The 16,427-nt window shown below is 47.1% G+C and overlaps 1 pseudogene; it reads right to left on the bottom strand.

Moving 5' to 3' along the window:
- Window positions 1-14,999: 14,999 nt before the first annotated feature.
- LOC144498104 (U2 spliceosomal RNA) lies at window positions 15,000-15,206 on the bottom strand (annotated as a pseudogene).
- Window positions 15,207-16,427: the final 1,221 nt, after the last annotated feature.

The raw sequence follows: 16,427 nt of genomic DNA, 5'->3' as shown, positions 1-16,427 counted from the left end.
GAGACTTAGAAGATTGGGAAAGCTTTAAAAAACAACAAAGAACGACTAAGAAAGCGATAAAGAAAGGAAAGATAGATTATGAAACTAAACTAGCTCTAAACATAAAAAATAATTGTTAAAGTTTTTACAAATATATAAAAAGGAATAGAGTGGCTAGAGTGAATGTTGGACCCTTGGAGGACGAGAGGGGGGATTTAATAGTGGAAAACGAGAAAATGGCTGAGACTTGAAATAGGTTTTTTGTGTCGGTCTTCACGGTGGAAGACACAAATAGTTTACCGAATATTAACGATCGAGTATTGGTAGGAGGAGAGATACTCAATACAATTAATGTTACCAGAGAGGCAGTGCTTGGTAGACTAACGGGACTGAAGTGGACAAGTCCCCGGGCCCGGATGGAATGCATCCCAGGGTACTGAAAGAAATGTCAGAGGTAATAGCGGATGGGTTAGTGGTTATTCATCAAAATTCACTGGACTCTGGGGTACTGCCGCTGATTGGAAAATGGCTAATGTTACGCCGCTGTTTAAAAAAGGAAGTAAAAGGTGGGTAACTACAGGCCGGTTAGCTTAACGTCTGTAGTTGGGAAAATGCTGGAATCCATCATTAAAGAGGAAATAGCAAGACATCTGGATAAGAATGGTTCAATCAAGCAGATGCAGCATGGATTCATGACGGGAAAGTCGTGTTTGACGAACTTACTGGATTTTTATGAAGATGTGACTAGTGCGGTTGACAGAGGGGAACCGGTGGATGCGGTGTTTTTAGATTTCCAAAAGGCATTCGATAAGGTGCCTCACAAAAGGTTGTTGCAGAAGATTAGGGTACACGGAGTTGGGGGTAGGGTGTTAGCGTGGATTGGGGATTGGCTATCCAACAGGAAGCAGAGAATTGGAATAAATGGGTGCTTTTCTGGTTGGCAGCTGGTGACTAGTGGCGTGCCGCAGGGATCAGTACTGGGGCCTCAACTGTTTACTATTTACATAGATGATCTGGAGGAGGGGACTGAGTGTAGGGTATCAAAGTTTGCTGACGACACTAAGATAAGTGGGAAAGTGAATTGCGTGGAGGAAGTGGAAGGTCTGCAGAGAGATTTGGATAGGCTGAGTGAGTGGGCGAGGATCTGGCAGATGGAGTATAACGTTGGCAAATGCGAGGTTGTTCACTTTGGAAGAAATAATAGCAAATTGGATTATTATTTAAATGGAAAAAAATTACAACATGTTACTGTGCAAAGGGACCTGGGGGTCCTTGTGCATGAGTCGCAAAAACTCAGTCTGCATTTTCAACAGGTGATCAAGAAGGCAAATGGGATGTTGGCATTTATCACGAGGGAGATAGAATATAAAAGCAGAGAAGTCTTGCTGCATCTGTACAAGGCATTGGTGAGGCCGCAGCTGGAATACTGTGTGCAGTTTTGGTCCCCTTACTTGCAAAAGGATATATTGGCCTTGGAGGGAGTGCAGAGAAGGTTCACCAGGTTGATACCGGAGACGAGGGGTGTAGATTATGAGGAGAGATTGAGCAGATTAGGTTTGTACTCGTTGGAGTTTAGAAGGCTGAGGGGTGATCTTATAGAGGCATATAAGATAATGAAGGGGCTGGATAGGGTAGAAGTGGAGAGATTCTTTCCACTTAGAAAGGAAACCAGAACTAGAGGGCACAGCCTCAAAATAAAGGGGGGTCAGTTTAGGACAGAGTTGAGGAGGAACTTCTTCTCTCAGAGGGTGGTGAATCTCTGGAATTCTCTGCCCACTGAAGTGGTGGAGGCTACCTCGTTGAATTTGTTTAAGTCACGGATAGATAGATTCCTGATCGGTAAGGGAATAAAGGGTTATGGGGAGCAGGCGGGTAAGTGGAACTGATTCACTTCAGATCAGTCATGATCTTATTGAATGGCGGGGCAGGCTCGAGGGGCTAGATGGCCTACTCCTGCTCCTATTTCTTATGTTCTTATAGAGCATGGTGGCACAGTAGTTAGCACTGCTGCCTCACAGAGCCAGGGATCCAGGTTTGGTTCCCAGCTTGGGTCACTGTCTGGCAGAGTCTGCACGTTCTCCCAGTGTCTGATTTCCTCCCACAGTCCGAAAGACATGCTAGTTAGGTGCATTGGCCACGCTAAGTTCTGCCTCAGTGTACCCGAACAGGTGCCAAAGCGTGGCGACGAGGGGATTTTTACAGCAAATTCATTGCAGTGTTAATGTAAGCCTACTTGTGACACTAATAAATAAACTTCAAACTTTGAAAAGGATTGGTTCACTGATAGAGGATGAAGAGGAATAAGAGGGGCATTTTCAGGACGGCAGCCTGCAACTAGAGCAGTGCCACGGAGATCAGTCTTGGGACTGCAATCATTTACAATATATATTAATGACTTGGCCGGGGGACGTGAATGTACTGATCCAAGTATGAGGATGGTACAAAAATAGGCTGAAAGGCAACTGGTGAGGATGATACAAAGAGTCTACAGACGGATATAGACAGGTTGAGTGAGAAGGCACACAAACTTGGTAGATGGAATATAAAGCAGGAATATGTGAAGTTCTGCACTTTGGTCGGAAAAGTAAAGGCGCTGAATATTATTTAAATGGAGAAAGACTTCAGAAAGCGGCAGCACTGAGGGGTCTGGGGATCTTGGTGCATAAATCACAAAAAGCCAGCATTCAAGTTCAGCAGATAATTGGGAAGCCAAATGAAATGTTGGCCTTTAATTCAAAGGGAATGGAGTAAAAAAATATGGAAATCTTGCTAAAACTATACAGGGCACCAGTTAGACCACAGGTGGAATACTGTGAACAGCTTTCATCCCCTTATCTAAGGAAAGATATACTGACATTGGAGGCAGTCCATTAGGTTGATCAGAAATATGGAGGGATTTTCTTGTGAGGAGAGGTTGAGTAGGTTGGCCCTGTACTCACTGGAGTTTAGAAGAACAAGAGGCGACCTTATTGCGACATATCGGATTCTCAGGGGGTCTTGCTGAGAGGCTGTTGCCTCTTGTGGGAGGGTCCAGGACCAGAGGCATAATCTCAGAGTAAGGGGTCACCCATTGAAGACAGAGATGAGGAGGAATTTCTTCTCTCAGAGGGTAGTGAATGTGTGGAATTCTTTACCACAGAGGGCTGTCGAGGCTGGGTCCTTAAGTATGTTCAAGGCTGAGATAGAGAGATTTTTAATCAGTAAGGGAATCGAGGGTTATGGAGATAAGGCGGGAAAGTGGAGGTGAGGATTATCAGCTCAGTCATAATCTCATTGAATGGTGGGGCAGACTCGATGGGCCGAATGGCCTACTTCTGCTTATGTTCTTTGTGTTCCACCCGAGTCGCGGCATGATCCGCTCCAGGTCTTGGGTGCAGCCATTGGTCATGACCCTGTGAAGCTCAGTAACTGTGTGTTTGAAGGAAGTCACAGGGTTGAACTTCAGGTTCCTCCTCAGCATCCTGTTTACAAAATTAACTAGAAAGAGAGATTAAAAAAAACTCCGGCTGAGAATGGGGGGGTGAGGGAGGGGAGGTGACAGAGACAATTGGAAACCCAGTGCAGTCAGCAGGGTCTGTGAGGCAGCGCACAACAGCACACTCACCCACCCACTCACACACACACACTAACAGACAGACAGACACACACACACACACCGACACACACACACACAGACAGACAGACAGACACACACACACACACCCACTCACACACACACACTGACAGACAGACAGACACACACACACACACCGACACACACACACACAGACAGACACACACACACACACCCACTCACACACACACACTGACAGACAGACAGACACACACACACACCGACACACACACTGACAGACACACACACCCACACACACTGACATACACACACACACACTGACAGACACACACACCCACAGACACACACACACACACTGACAGACACACACACCCACACACACTGACACACACATACACACACTGAGAGACAAACACACACACACTGACAGTCACACACACCCACAGACACACACACACACACACTGACACACACACTGACACACACACACCTACACACACTGACAGACAAACACACACACACACTGACAGACACACACACCCACAGACACACACACACACACACACAGACACACACACACTGACAGACACACACTGACAGACACACACCGATACACACCCACACATACACCCACACACACACTAATACACACACACTGACATACACACACAAGCAGACATTTACACACACGCACATACACTCACCCCACACTCCCACACAAACACACACACTGACATACTGATGCACAGACACACACACACACTCCCACACACACTGACAAACAGACAGACACACACACACACTGACAGACAGATACACACACACACACACACACACACGCACCTCTCTATTTAAAAGCAACTCATCATGAAGGCAAATGAAAGATTTACATTTATACAGTCCTTTTCGCAATCGCCACTTAGTAGCCAGAGTAATGTTTGATATGCAGTCAGGGAAGGTGATGGCCTAGTCGTATTATCACTAGACTATTAATCCAGAAACTCAGCCAATGTTCTGGGGACCCGGGTTCAAATCCCACCACAGCAGCTGGTGGAATTTGAGTTCAATAAAAAATATCTGGAATTAAGAATCTACTGATGACCATGAAACCTTTGTTGATTGTCGGAAAAACCCATCTGGTTCACTAGTGTCCTTTAGGGAGGGAAATCTGCAGTCCTTATATGATCTGGCCTACATGTGACTCTAGAGCCTCAACTGCCCTCTGAAATGGCCCAGCAAGCTACTCAGTTGTATCAATCGCTACGAAGTCTCTAAATGAAACCGGACGGACCACTTGCCATCGACCGAGGCACCGGAAAAGACAACGGCAAAACAAACGGCCCTGTCGACCCTGCAAAGTCCTCCTTACAACATCTGGGGGGCGAGTGCCAAAATTGGGAGAGCTGTCCCACAGACTAGTCATGCAACAGCCTGACATAGTCATCCGCACTGTATCATAGCTTACAGATAACACCCCAGACACCACTTGCATCGAGAAGGACATGGACAGCAGATAAATGGGAACACCACCATCTGCAAGTTGCCTTCCAACCACTCACCATCCTGACTTGGAAATATATCATCGTTCCTTCGCAGTCGCTGGGTCAAAATCCTGGAATTCCCTCCCTAATGGCATTGTGGGTCAACCCGTAGAACATGAACTGCAGCGATGAAGGTGGCAGCTCACCACCACCTTGTCAAGGGCAACTAGGGATGGGCAATAAATGCTGGCCAGCCAGCGACACCCATGTCCCTCAAATGAGTTAAAATAAAGTGTGCAGGAAATACATCAACTAATTGTGAGCGGGACATCACAGCAAAGTGATCATCTCTGAATAGCCTTTATCTTTTGTGTTTCTGTTATCAGGCTATAAGGGGATAATAATGGCTGTTATCATTTAACGGGGACCTCACTGAGATTGTCTGGTGGACTGATTGGTGAATCTGGATGGGTGAGGGAAGTACTTTTTAAATTCATTCACTGGCATCACTGATTAGGACAGCATTTATTGCCCATTCCTAATTGCCCTTGAACTGAGTTTCAGAGGGCAGTTGAGAGTCAACCACATTGCTGTGGATCTGGAGTCACATGTAGGCCAGACCAGGTAAGGACGGCAGATTATCTTCCCTAAAGGGACATTAGTGAACCAGATGGGTTTTTACCACAATCGACAATGGTTTCATGATGATCACTGGAGTTTTAGTTCTGGATTTTTTAAAAATTGATTACAAATTTCACCATCTGCCGTGGTGGGATTCGATCCCGGGTCCACAGAGCATTACCGTGGATCCCCGAATTGCTAGTCCAATGCCAATACCACTACACCAGCCCCTCCCCTGAAATAATAACATGTATGATTGAGAGGCGGGGGAGGGGAGGGAGGCGGTTCTGGGGCAGCGTAGGGATGGTGTTTGTGGAAGGAGCTCGAAAACAGGAGGAAAAAGATTTTCCCCCGCCCCACATCCCCCCACCAGCCCTACCCTGACGAAGGGATGAATATTAGCCAGCGCACGAGAGAGAACTCCCTGAAACTTATTTGAGATCATGACCTGGAATCCTTTACACCAGCCCTCTGCCCCCCCACCCTCCCCTCGCCCCCCCCGCCTTCCCCCCTACCCCCCGCCCCCCCACCCACCACCCCACCCCCCATCCCCTGCACCCCCCCCCCCCACCCCCCTACCCCCCTACCCCCCTCCCCACCAAGCAAGCCTGTGGATCTTTGCTTTATGATGTGGAGATGCCGGCGTTGGACTGGGATAAACACAGTAAGAAGTCTCACAACACCAGGTTAAAGTCCAACAGGTTTATTTGGTAGCAAAAACCACTAGCTTTCGGAGCGCTGCTCCTTCGTCAGGTGAGTGGGAGTTCTGTTCACAAACAGGGCACAAAGACACAAACTCAATTTACAAAATAATGGTTGGAATGCGAGTCTTTACAGGTAATCAAGTCTTAAAGGTACAGACAATGTGAGTGGAGAGAGGGTTAAGCACAGGTTAAAGAGGTGTGTATTGTCTCCAGACAGGACAGTTAGTGAGATTTTGCAAACCCAGGCAAGTCGTGGGAGTTACAGATAGTGTGACATGAACCCAAGATCCCAGTTGAGGCCGTCCTCATGTGTGCGGAACTTGGCTATCAGTCTCTGCTCAGCAACTCTGCGCTGTCGTGTGTCGTGAAGGCCGCCTTGGAGAACGCTTACCCGAAGATCAGTGGCCGAATGCCCTCTGAAGTGTTTCTGAACAGGAAGAGAACACTCTTGCCTGGTGATTGTCGAGCGGTGTCCATTCATCCGCTGTCGTAGCATCTGCATGGTCTCCCCAGTGTACCATGCCATCCTTTCCTGCAGCGTATCAGGTAGACAACATTGGCCGAGTTGCAAGAGTAGGTACCGTGTACCTGGTGGATGGTGTTCTCAGGTGAGATGATGGCATCCGTGTCAATGATCCGGCACATCTTGCAGAGGTTGCTGTGGCAGGGTTGTGTGGTGTCGTGCTCACTGTTCTCTCATCCGCTTCACCCTGGACCACAAAAGCTAGTGGCTTTTGCTACCAAATAAACCTGTTGGACTTTAACCTGGTGTTGTGAGACTTCTTACAATCTTTGCTTTAACCATGGAGGGATTTGAATAGACCGATGGGTCCTCAGAGGCCATGGAGGGATTTGAAAGCGAGGGAATCAAACCCGGGTCGCTGGTGCAGTGAGGCAGCAGTGCTAACCACTGCGCCACCGTGCCACCTCAAAAGAGGGAACTGTTTACAAAATGGGCAAACACAGGGGGATCCAGAGGCAGATTTGAGTGGTCAGAGCAGTCAGGCTGAGGGCACAGGAGGTGGGTCGCAGGGATAAGACAGGTTCAGTGAGGGGTTGAGGGGTGACAGAAGGAAACTGAAGAAAAATGTGAATTGAGGGCTTGGGGCAGCAGTATTAGGGCAAGTTTGATCCAGTGGGCCAGTTGGAGGCAGTGATGGGGGAAGCGAGGCAGAGGTAGCTAATAGGATCATCTCAATCTTAGTGACAAAGAAGTCCGTGAGTGTCATACAAATAGTCAGGATGTACCCGAACAGGCCCCGGAGTGTGACGACTAAGCGATTTTGACAGTAACTTCATTGCAGTGTTAATGTAAGTCAACTTGTGACACTAATAAATAAATGTTAACTTTAACAGGAGTGATGGTGGAGGGGGCAGGGGAGCGGGTTTGAGAAGATGGTTTGCTGTAGAGAAATGAAAGCCCGGGGGTGGGAGGGGTGAGGGTACGACTATCTTTCTCATGTATTTCAATCTTCAAGCAGTGGAGCGTGCAGAATCATAAAATCCCGGCATTGTAGAAGGAGGCCATTCGGCCCATCAAACCTGCGCCAAAAACAATCCCACCCAGGCTCTATCCCTTATACTCCACAAATTTACCCCACTAACCTACGCATCCCAGGACACTAAGGGGCTATATAGCACGGCCAATCAACCTAACCCGCACATCTTTGGAGTGTGGGAGGAAACCGGAGCCCCTGAAGGAAACCCAAGCAGACACGGGGACAATGTGCAAACTCCACACATACCCAAGGGAATCGAACCCGGGTGCCTGGAGCTGGGAGGCAGCAGTGCTAACCACTGCCCCACCGTGCCAACCACTGCCCCACCGTGCTGCCCACTTCACTTCATCTTAAAAAGAAGGCTGGAAACGTCCAGTAATCAAAGACCAAAAGGCGATACCCAAACAAACCACACCATAGTGGCCGACGATGTCAACACAGTGAAGTGCATGGACAGAGGAGTTTAGTGCAGAAGAAAGCGAGGGCTGAGAGGCAGCTGGTAGGCTTAGAAAAATAGATCTTTTTGAAAATGCCGACGCAGTATGCAGACTGTAACAGCAGGTGGCAGTGCTGAGCAGGCAGCTGTCTCTCTGTGAAGGGGAAGTTGTAAGTCAGCAATGAACTCATGGGTAGCGCAATTACAGGGAGCTTCACCGGAGACACACTTGGCTAACAATGAAACCAAAACGAAGGGCCAGGACAAAAGCCTGCGTGAGGCTGAAAAGGACAAGATAGAAAGCAAGGTGGGAAAATGTAACTATGAAGCTGAAGATCAAGGAACTGGAGGTAAAAGTAATGGATGAAAACACATTTTAGCTAGACAAAATAAGTGACAGACTTTTGCAAGCTCAGTGCAATGCCTTGACCAGTCAGAGTCAGGCTGCCTGGTTTAAATTTTAATTGTCGCTTGGCAGTTAACTGTGATCACATTCAACTGGTGCATTTGCCATGCCTGTACCTGTACCAATCAGAGTCCACTTGCCAACCCAACTGGGAAATATTGAGTTGCTGAAAGAGAAAACAGCTGAAATGCAAATCATGAGTCTCGGGATGACAAGGAAAAGTTGAGTCATTGCAAGAAAAAGTAGAATTGCAATAGGATCTTCATCAATTGGAACAATGGGCTGACGAATGGCAGATGGAGTTTAATTTAGACAAATGGGAGGTGATGCATTTTGATAGATTGAACCAGGGCAGGACTTAGTTAATGGTAGGGCATTGGGGAGAGTTACAGATCAAAGAGATCTAAGGGTACATGTTAATAGCTCCTTGAAAGTGGAGTCACAAATGGACAGAGTGGTGAAGAAGGCATTCCGCATGCTTGATTTCATCGGTCAGAATATTGAGTACAGGAGTTGGAACATCTTGTTGAAGTTGTACAAGACATTGGTAAGGCCACACTTGGAATACTGTGTGCAATTCTGGTCATCCTATTATAGAAAGGATATTATCAAACTAGAAAGAGCACAGAAAAGATTTACTAGGATGCTACCGGGACTTGATGGATTGAGTTATAAGGAGAGGCTGGATAGACTGGGACTTTTTTCTCTGGAGCGTAGGAGGTTGAGGGGTGACCTTATAGAGGTCTATAAAATAATGAGGGGCATAGATCAACTAGATAGTCAATAACTTTTCCTAAAGGTAGGGGAGTCTAAAACTAGAGGGCATAGGTTTAAGGTGAGAGGGGAGAGATACAAAAGTGTTCAGAGGGGCAATTATTTCAGACAGAGGGTGGTGAGTGTCTGGAACAAGCGGCCAGAGGTAGTAGTAGAGGCGGGTACAATTTTGTCTTTTAAAAAGCATTTACATAGTTACATGGGTACGATATGGGTCAAATGCGGGCAATTGGGATTAGCTTAGAGGTTTTTAAAAAAAGGGCGGCATGGACAAGTTGGGCCGAAGGGCCTGTTTCCATGCTGTAAACCTTTATGACGCTATAAGTCTAACTTCTCGTTTGAAGAGACCCAAAAATAATGGTCAGGAGTGAATTTACAAAGTGTGAGCTTGAACGGCAGCACAGAGGAATTACTCTCCGCAACTTCCTCGTTAGTGTCGAGGTTAGTATCCTTGCGGGAGACCAGGGTTCAATTCCCTGACGGGGAGCTGCCTGGTTCCAGGACAGCACGGCGGCAGTGTCTGTTCTGATTTAATTCCAGCATTGGTTGCTGATCCAACCTGGAGCACATCGCCAAGCCCTGCATTCTCAAGGGCTCACAACAGGTACCACTTTAAATCAACCACCAGTCATATCTTTGGGGATGGAGGGACTGGTGTATGAGGAGAGATTGACTAGGTTAGGATTGTTTTCGCTGGAGTTCAGATGAATGAGTGGGGAACTCATAGAGACTTATAAAATTCGAACAGGATTAGACAGGGTAGATGCAGGGAGGATGTTCCCGATGGTGGGGGAGTCCAGAACCAGAGGTCACAGTCTCAGGATTCAGGTTAGACCATTTAGGATGATGTTGAGGAGACATTTCTTCACCCAAAGCGTGGTGAGCCTGTGGAATTCATTACCACAGGAAGTAGTTGATGCCAAAAATTGAATGCATTCAAGAGGCGGCTGGATATAGCACTTGGGGTGAATGGGATCAAAGGTTATGGGGAGAAAGCAGAATTAGGCTATTGAGTTGGATGATCAGCCATGGTTGTACTGAATTGCAGAGCAGGTTTGAAGGGCCAAATGGCTTTTTCCTGTTCCTATCTTCTGCGTTCCTATGTTTCTGAGGAATAAACTGGTCGGATAAAAATAAATTACTGCAGATGATGAAATCTGAAATAAAAACAGAAAATGCTGGGAAATCTCAGCAGGACGTTCAGCATCTGTGGAGAGAGAGTAGAGCCAACGTTTCAAGTCTGAATGGTCCTGCGTCAGCGAAACTGATTAGAGTACAGAATCTACTTTCATGTATGACAGATGGGTTTGCCGATGCAAGTCCAGAAGTCACCTCAGGAGATTTCAGCCAGAGGCCTAAGCCTGATCATAGAGGTTTACAACATGGAAACAGGCCCTTCAGCCCAACTTGCCCATGCCATCCTTTTTAAGCTAGTCCCAATTGCCCGTGTTTGGCCCATACCCCTCGGGACCCATCCTACCCATGTAACTATCTAAATGCTTTTTAAAAGACAAAATTGTACCCGCCTCTACTACTGCCTCTGGCAGCTTGTTCCAGACACTCACTACCCTCTGTGTGAATTTCTTTTCCCTCTGGATCCTTTTGTATCTCTCCCCTCTCACCTTAAACCTATGCCCTCTAGTTTTAGACTCCCCTACCTTTGGGAAAAGATGTTGACTATCTAACTGATCTATGCTCCTCATTATTTTGCAGATCATATTTTGGCTTTCCGCAAACCTGTGAAATCCCCTGCCTGCCTCAAAGTTGAAGCTGGGCGGGAAAGTGCTCTCAAGTGGCCAATAATTAGCCAATTAATGACCTCAATTGGGGCAAGGTGGGCCTTAGTGGGCCTGGCGCATTGCAGCGTAAAATCTCTGGAAGGTCGGAATGGGCAGGAACCCGGTGGAAAGGCCATTCATACGATTTCATGCTGGTCCTCCCAGCCTAATAACCCCACTGGCCGGGGAGAGTGAAAATCGGAGCTTGTAAGTCTCTGAAGCATACTGACAACTCTCATTAATAAAGCCAGAGAAAGTCGGAGAGAGCAAGAAACAAGAGCTAAAAGGAAACACAGAGAGATGAGAGAAAAGTTTTATAAAGGAACCCAGAGAGGTTGGGAAGGTGAATGGGGCAGGCAATGTCATTGGGGGTGATGGGTCAGGGAGTAAGGGCAAACCAGAGTGAGACAGGTGGTGGAGGGAGGCAGGCGGAGTGAGGGAGAGAACGAGAGCAAAATCTGGGGAGAGAGAGAAAGTCAGAAATATCACTTTGATTAGATTTGATTTGATTTATTATTGTCACATGTATCAGTGTAAGTGAAAGGCATTGTCTCTTGCGTGCTATACAGACAGAGCATACCATTCATAGAGAACGAAAGGAGAGACTGCAGAATGTAGTGTGACAATCATAACTAGGGTGTAGAGAAAGATCAACTTAATGTGAGGTAGGTCCATTAAAAAGTCTGATGACAGTAGGGAAGAAGCTGTTCTTGAGTCGGTTGGTGTGTGATCTCAGACTTTTGTATCTTTTTCCTGACGGAAGAAGGTGGAAGAGAGAATGTCCGGGGTGCGTGGGGTCCTTGATTATGCTGGCTGCTTTGCCAAGGCAGCGGGAAGTGTAGATGGTGTCAGTGGATGGGACGCTGGTTTGCATGATGGACTGGGCTTTGTTCATGACCCTTTGTAGTTTTTTGCGGTGTTGCAGGAGCCATATCTAAGCTGTGCTACATCCAGAAAGAATGCTTTCTATGGCAAAAATCGGTGAGAGTCATAATGGACATGCCAAATTTCCTTAGCCTCCTGAGAAGGTAGAGGCGTTGTTGGGCTTTCTTAACGATAGTGTCAGCATGGAGGGACCAGAACATGTTGTTGGTGATTGGGGCACCTAGAAACTTGAAGCTCTCGACCCTTTCTACTTCGTCCCCATTGATGTAGACAGGGGCATGTTCTCCTTTACGCTTCCTGAAGTCGATGACAATCTCCTTCATTTTGTTGACATTGAGGGAGAGATTATTGTTGCCGCACCAGTTCATCAGATTCCCTATTTCATTCCTGTACTCTGTCTCATCATTGTTTGAGATCCAACCCCCTATGGTGGTGTCGTTAGCAAACTTGAAAATCGAATTGGAGGGCAATTTGGCCGCAAAGTCATAGGTTTATAAGGAGTACAGTTGGGGGCTGAGAACACAGCCTTGTGGGGCACTGGTGTTGAGGATGATCATGGAGAAGGTCTTGTTGTCTATCCTTAATGATTGTGGTCTGTGGATTAGGAAGTCTAGGATCCAGTCGCAAGAGGGAGGAGCCCAGGCCCAGGTCACAGAATTTGGGGAGGTCATGAACGAAGCCCAGTCCATCACACAAACCAGCCTCCCATCCATTAACTCTGTCTACACTTCCCGCTGCCTCGGAAAAGCAGCCAGCATAATCAAGGACCTCATGCACCCTGGACATACTCTCTTCCACCTTCTTCCATCGGAAAAAGATACAAAAGTCTGGTCAAGTACCAACCAACTCAAGAACAGCTTCTTCCCTGCTGCCATCAGACTTTTGAATGGACTCGCTCTAAGTTGATCTTTCTCTACACCCTAGCTGTGACTGCAACACTATATTCTGCACCCTCTCCTTTCCTTCTCTATAAATTGTATGCTCTGTATAACACGCAAAAAACAATACTTTTCACTGTATGCTAATACATGTGACAATAATAAATCAAATCAAATCAAATTAAATAACCTGCACATCTTGGGACATTAAGGGGCAATTTAGCATGGCCAATCCACCTAACCTACACATCTTTAGACTTTGCAAGTATCCAACAAAACTCCTATAACATCAATTAGAATAGACTGAATACTGACTTCCTGCCCTATATGTCCAGAGTGCTGCGGGTTGAGATATAACCTGTTGAATCACATGAAAAATCAGAATCAAGTAATGTCATTCTCAAATCAAAGGACAGCAGACAATAACTGCCTGCATCACACACTGTCCATGTACACATTTTCAATGATATTTCACTTTATGTTCTCTCAGTATCACACACTGCTCTCTCACTCACATAAATTTGAACCATAGTGAATATTCACTCTGTTAAAATCTCCTTACCCTCTCAGACACCAGCAGGGGCAAATCTCCCTGTCACACTGCCCTATGTCATCCCTTCTCTCTATCACCATCTGCTGGTGCCCCGTCACACTGCCCTCTGTCACCCCTTCTCTCTATTACCATCTGCTGGTGCCCCGTCACACTGCCCTCTGTCACCCCCCCCTCTCTATCACCATCTGCTGGTGCACCTGATTCACTGCCCTCTGTCACCCCTTTCTCTATTACCATTTCTGAGTGCCGTGTCTCTCACCAACTTTTACAGATGCACCATAGAATGCATCCTTTCTGGTTGTATCACAGCTTGGTGTGGCTCCTGCTCTGCCCAAAACCGCAGGAAACTACAAAGGGTTATGAACGAAGCCCAATCCATTGCGCAAACCAGCCTCCCATCCATTGACTCCGTCTACACTTCCCGCTGCCTGGGAAAAGCAGCCAGCATAATTAAGGACCCCACGCACCCCGGACATTCTCTCTTCCACCTTCTTCCACCGGGAAAAAGATACAAAAGTCTGAGGTCACGTACCAACCGACTCAATAACAGCTTCTTCCCTGCTGCTGTCAGACTTTTGAATGGACCTACCTTGCATTAAGCTGATCTTTCTCTACACCCCAGCTATGACTGTAACACTACATTCTGTACTCTCTCCTTTCCTTCTCTGTGTACGGTATGCTTTATCTGTATAGCGCACAACGAACAATACTTTTCACTGTATACTCATACATGTGACAATAATAAATCAAATCAAACCAAATCAAAGTCTCACTGCCCTGTGTTAGCCTGCTCTCTATCCCCATCTGCTGGTGACCTGTCTCATTGCCTTCAGTCACCTCTCTCTCTACCACCATCTGCTGGTGCCCCTGTCACACTACCTTCAGTCACGCCTCTCTGTGACCATCACCGTCACAGATCACGGAAGGCAGCAGAGCAGGTGAAGAGGATAGTTAAGAAGGCATATGGGAGACTTGTTTTTATCATTCATGGCATAGAATATAAGAGCAAGGAGGTTATGTCGGAGCTGGAGCACTGTGTGCAGTTCTGGGACTCACTATAGGAAGGATGTGATTGCACGAGATGGGGTACAGAGGAGGTTCACCAGGACGTTGCCTGGGATGGAGCATTTGAGCTATAAGGAGAGACTGGATAGGTTTGGATTGTTTTCTTTGGAGCAAAGACATGATTGAGGTGTATAAAATTATGAGGGGATGGACAGGGTGAACAGTAACCGGGGTCAATCACGAGGGGGCATAGTTTTAGGGTAAGGGGCAGGGGATTCAGAGGGGATTTGAGAAACAATTAAAAAAAAAAAATACTTTTCCAATTCAATCAAATCAAATCCAATTCAGAGTCTCAACAAGTTGAGACATTTCAGATCCAGGCTGACAAGACAGGACGGGAGACCAAAACCACCCTGTCCTGGGCCTGATCTTCATGAGCCAAGCTGATTGGAGAAGGGGGAGGTTCCTCCTCCAAGACTTGAGCTCATTTGCATCTTAGCCAAAAGGCCGAGATGCCGCTTTTAAAAATTGCTTCATATGAAACATATGAAGCCTCAGCGTAACCTGATGACCTCAACCAAGTGCAGGCGATCCATACTACACTTGATCTTAGCCAAAAGGCCGAGAAGCGAGATTTGAGAAACAAATTCACTCAGAGGACGGTGGGAATCTGGAATGCGCTGCCTGGGAAGGTAGTGGAGGCTGGAAACCTTACAACCTTTCAAACCTATTTTGATGGGCATTGAAATATCACAACATTCAAGGATATGGGACAAGTGCTGGAAAATGGGATTAGTGCGACTTTAGCGGTAATTATTGTCGGTGCAGACTCGATGGGCCGAAGGGCCGAAGGGCCTTTCCTGCGCAGGACGACTCGACGATTCCATCTGCTGTATCTGTAACTCACTGCCCTCAGTCACTCCTCTACCACCATCTGCTGGTGCCCCTGTGTCACTGCCGTCAGTCACCGCCTCCATACCACCATCTACTGGTGGGAGATATTAGTGGTTTTAGTGGGCCAAAAAGTGGATCGATCCACTGACGTGATGTATCCCACGCTGCTTTGTTTAAAGTTTATTTATTAGTGTCACGAGTAGACTTACATTAACACTGCAATTAAGTTACTGTGAAAGTCCCCTAGTCGCCACACTCCGGCACCTATTCGGTTACACTGAGGGAGAATTTAGCACGGCCAATGCACCTCACCTGCACGTCTTTTGGATTGTGGGAGGAAACCAGAGCACCCGGAGGAAGCCCACACAGACACAGAGGAGAACATGCAGACTTCGCACCCAAGCTGGGAATTAAACCCGGGTCCCTGGCACTTTGAGGCAGCAATGCTCACCACTGTGCCACCATGCTACCCCAAGATAAGAGATTGCAGCAGCTTTGATGCTAATTGCCATATCCTCTCTGCCTACAGGGGAAGTTTCCAAGGACTGGAGGACAACGAATGTGGTGCCTTATTCGAGAAAAGAAGTAGTGAAAATCCAGACAATTACAGGTCAGTGAGTCTAACGTCGGTGGGAGGGAAACCATTGGAAAACATTCCGAGGGACAGAATTAATCTCTCTTGGAGAGGCAAGGATTAATCAAGGACAGTCAGCATGGCTTTGTCAAGGGGAGATCATGTCTAACAAATTTCATTGAACTTTTCAAGGAGGTGACTAGGTGGCACAATGGTTAGCACTGCTGCCTCACAGCGCCAGGGACCCGGGTTCAATTCCCAGCTTGGGTCACTGTCTGTGTGGAGTCTGCACATTCTCCCCGTGTCTGCGTGGGTTTCCTCCGGGTGATCCGGTTTCCTCCCACAGTCCAAAAATGTGTGTGTTAGGTGAATTGGCTGTGCTAAAT

This window comes from Mustelus asterias, chromosome 8 (genome assembly GCF_964213995.1).
Source record: "Mustelus asterias chromosome 8, sMusAst1.hap1.1, whole genome shotgun sequence".
In the NCBI taxonomy this organism is placed as follows: domain Eukaryota; kingdom Metazoa; phylum Chordata; class Chondrichthyes; order Carcharhiniformes; family Triakidae; genus Mustelus; species Mustelus asterias.
This window is presented reverse-complemented; position numbering and strand designations above follow the sequence as displayed.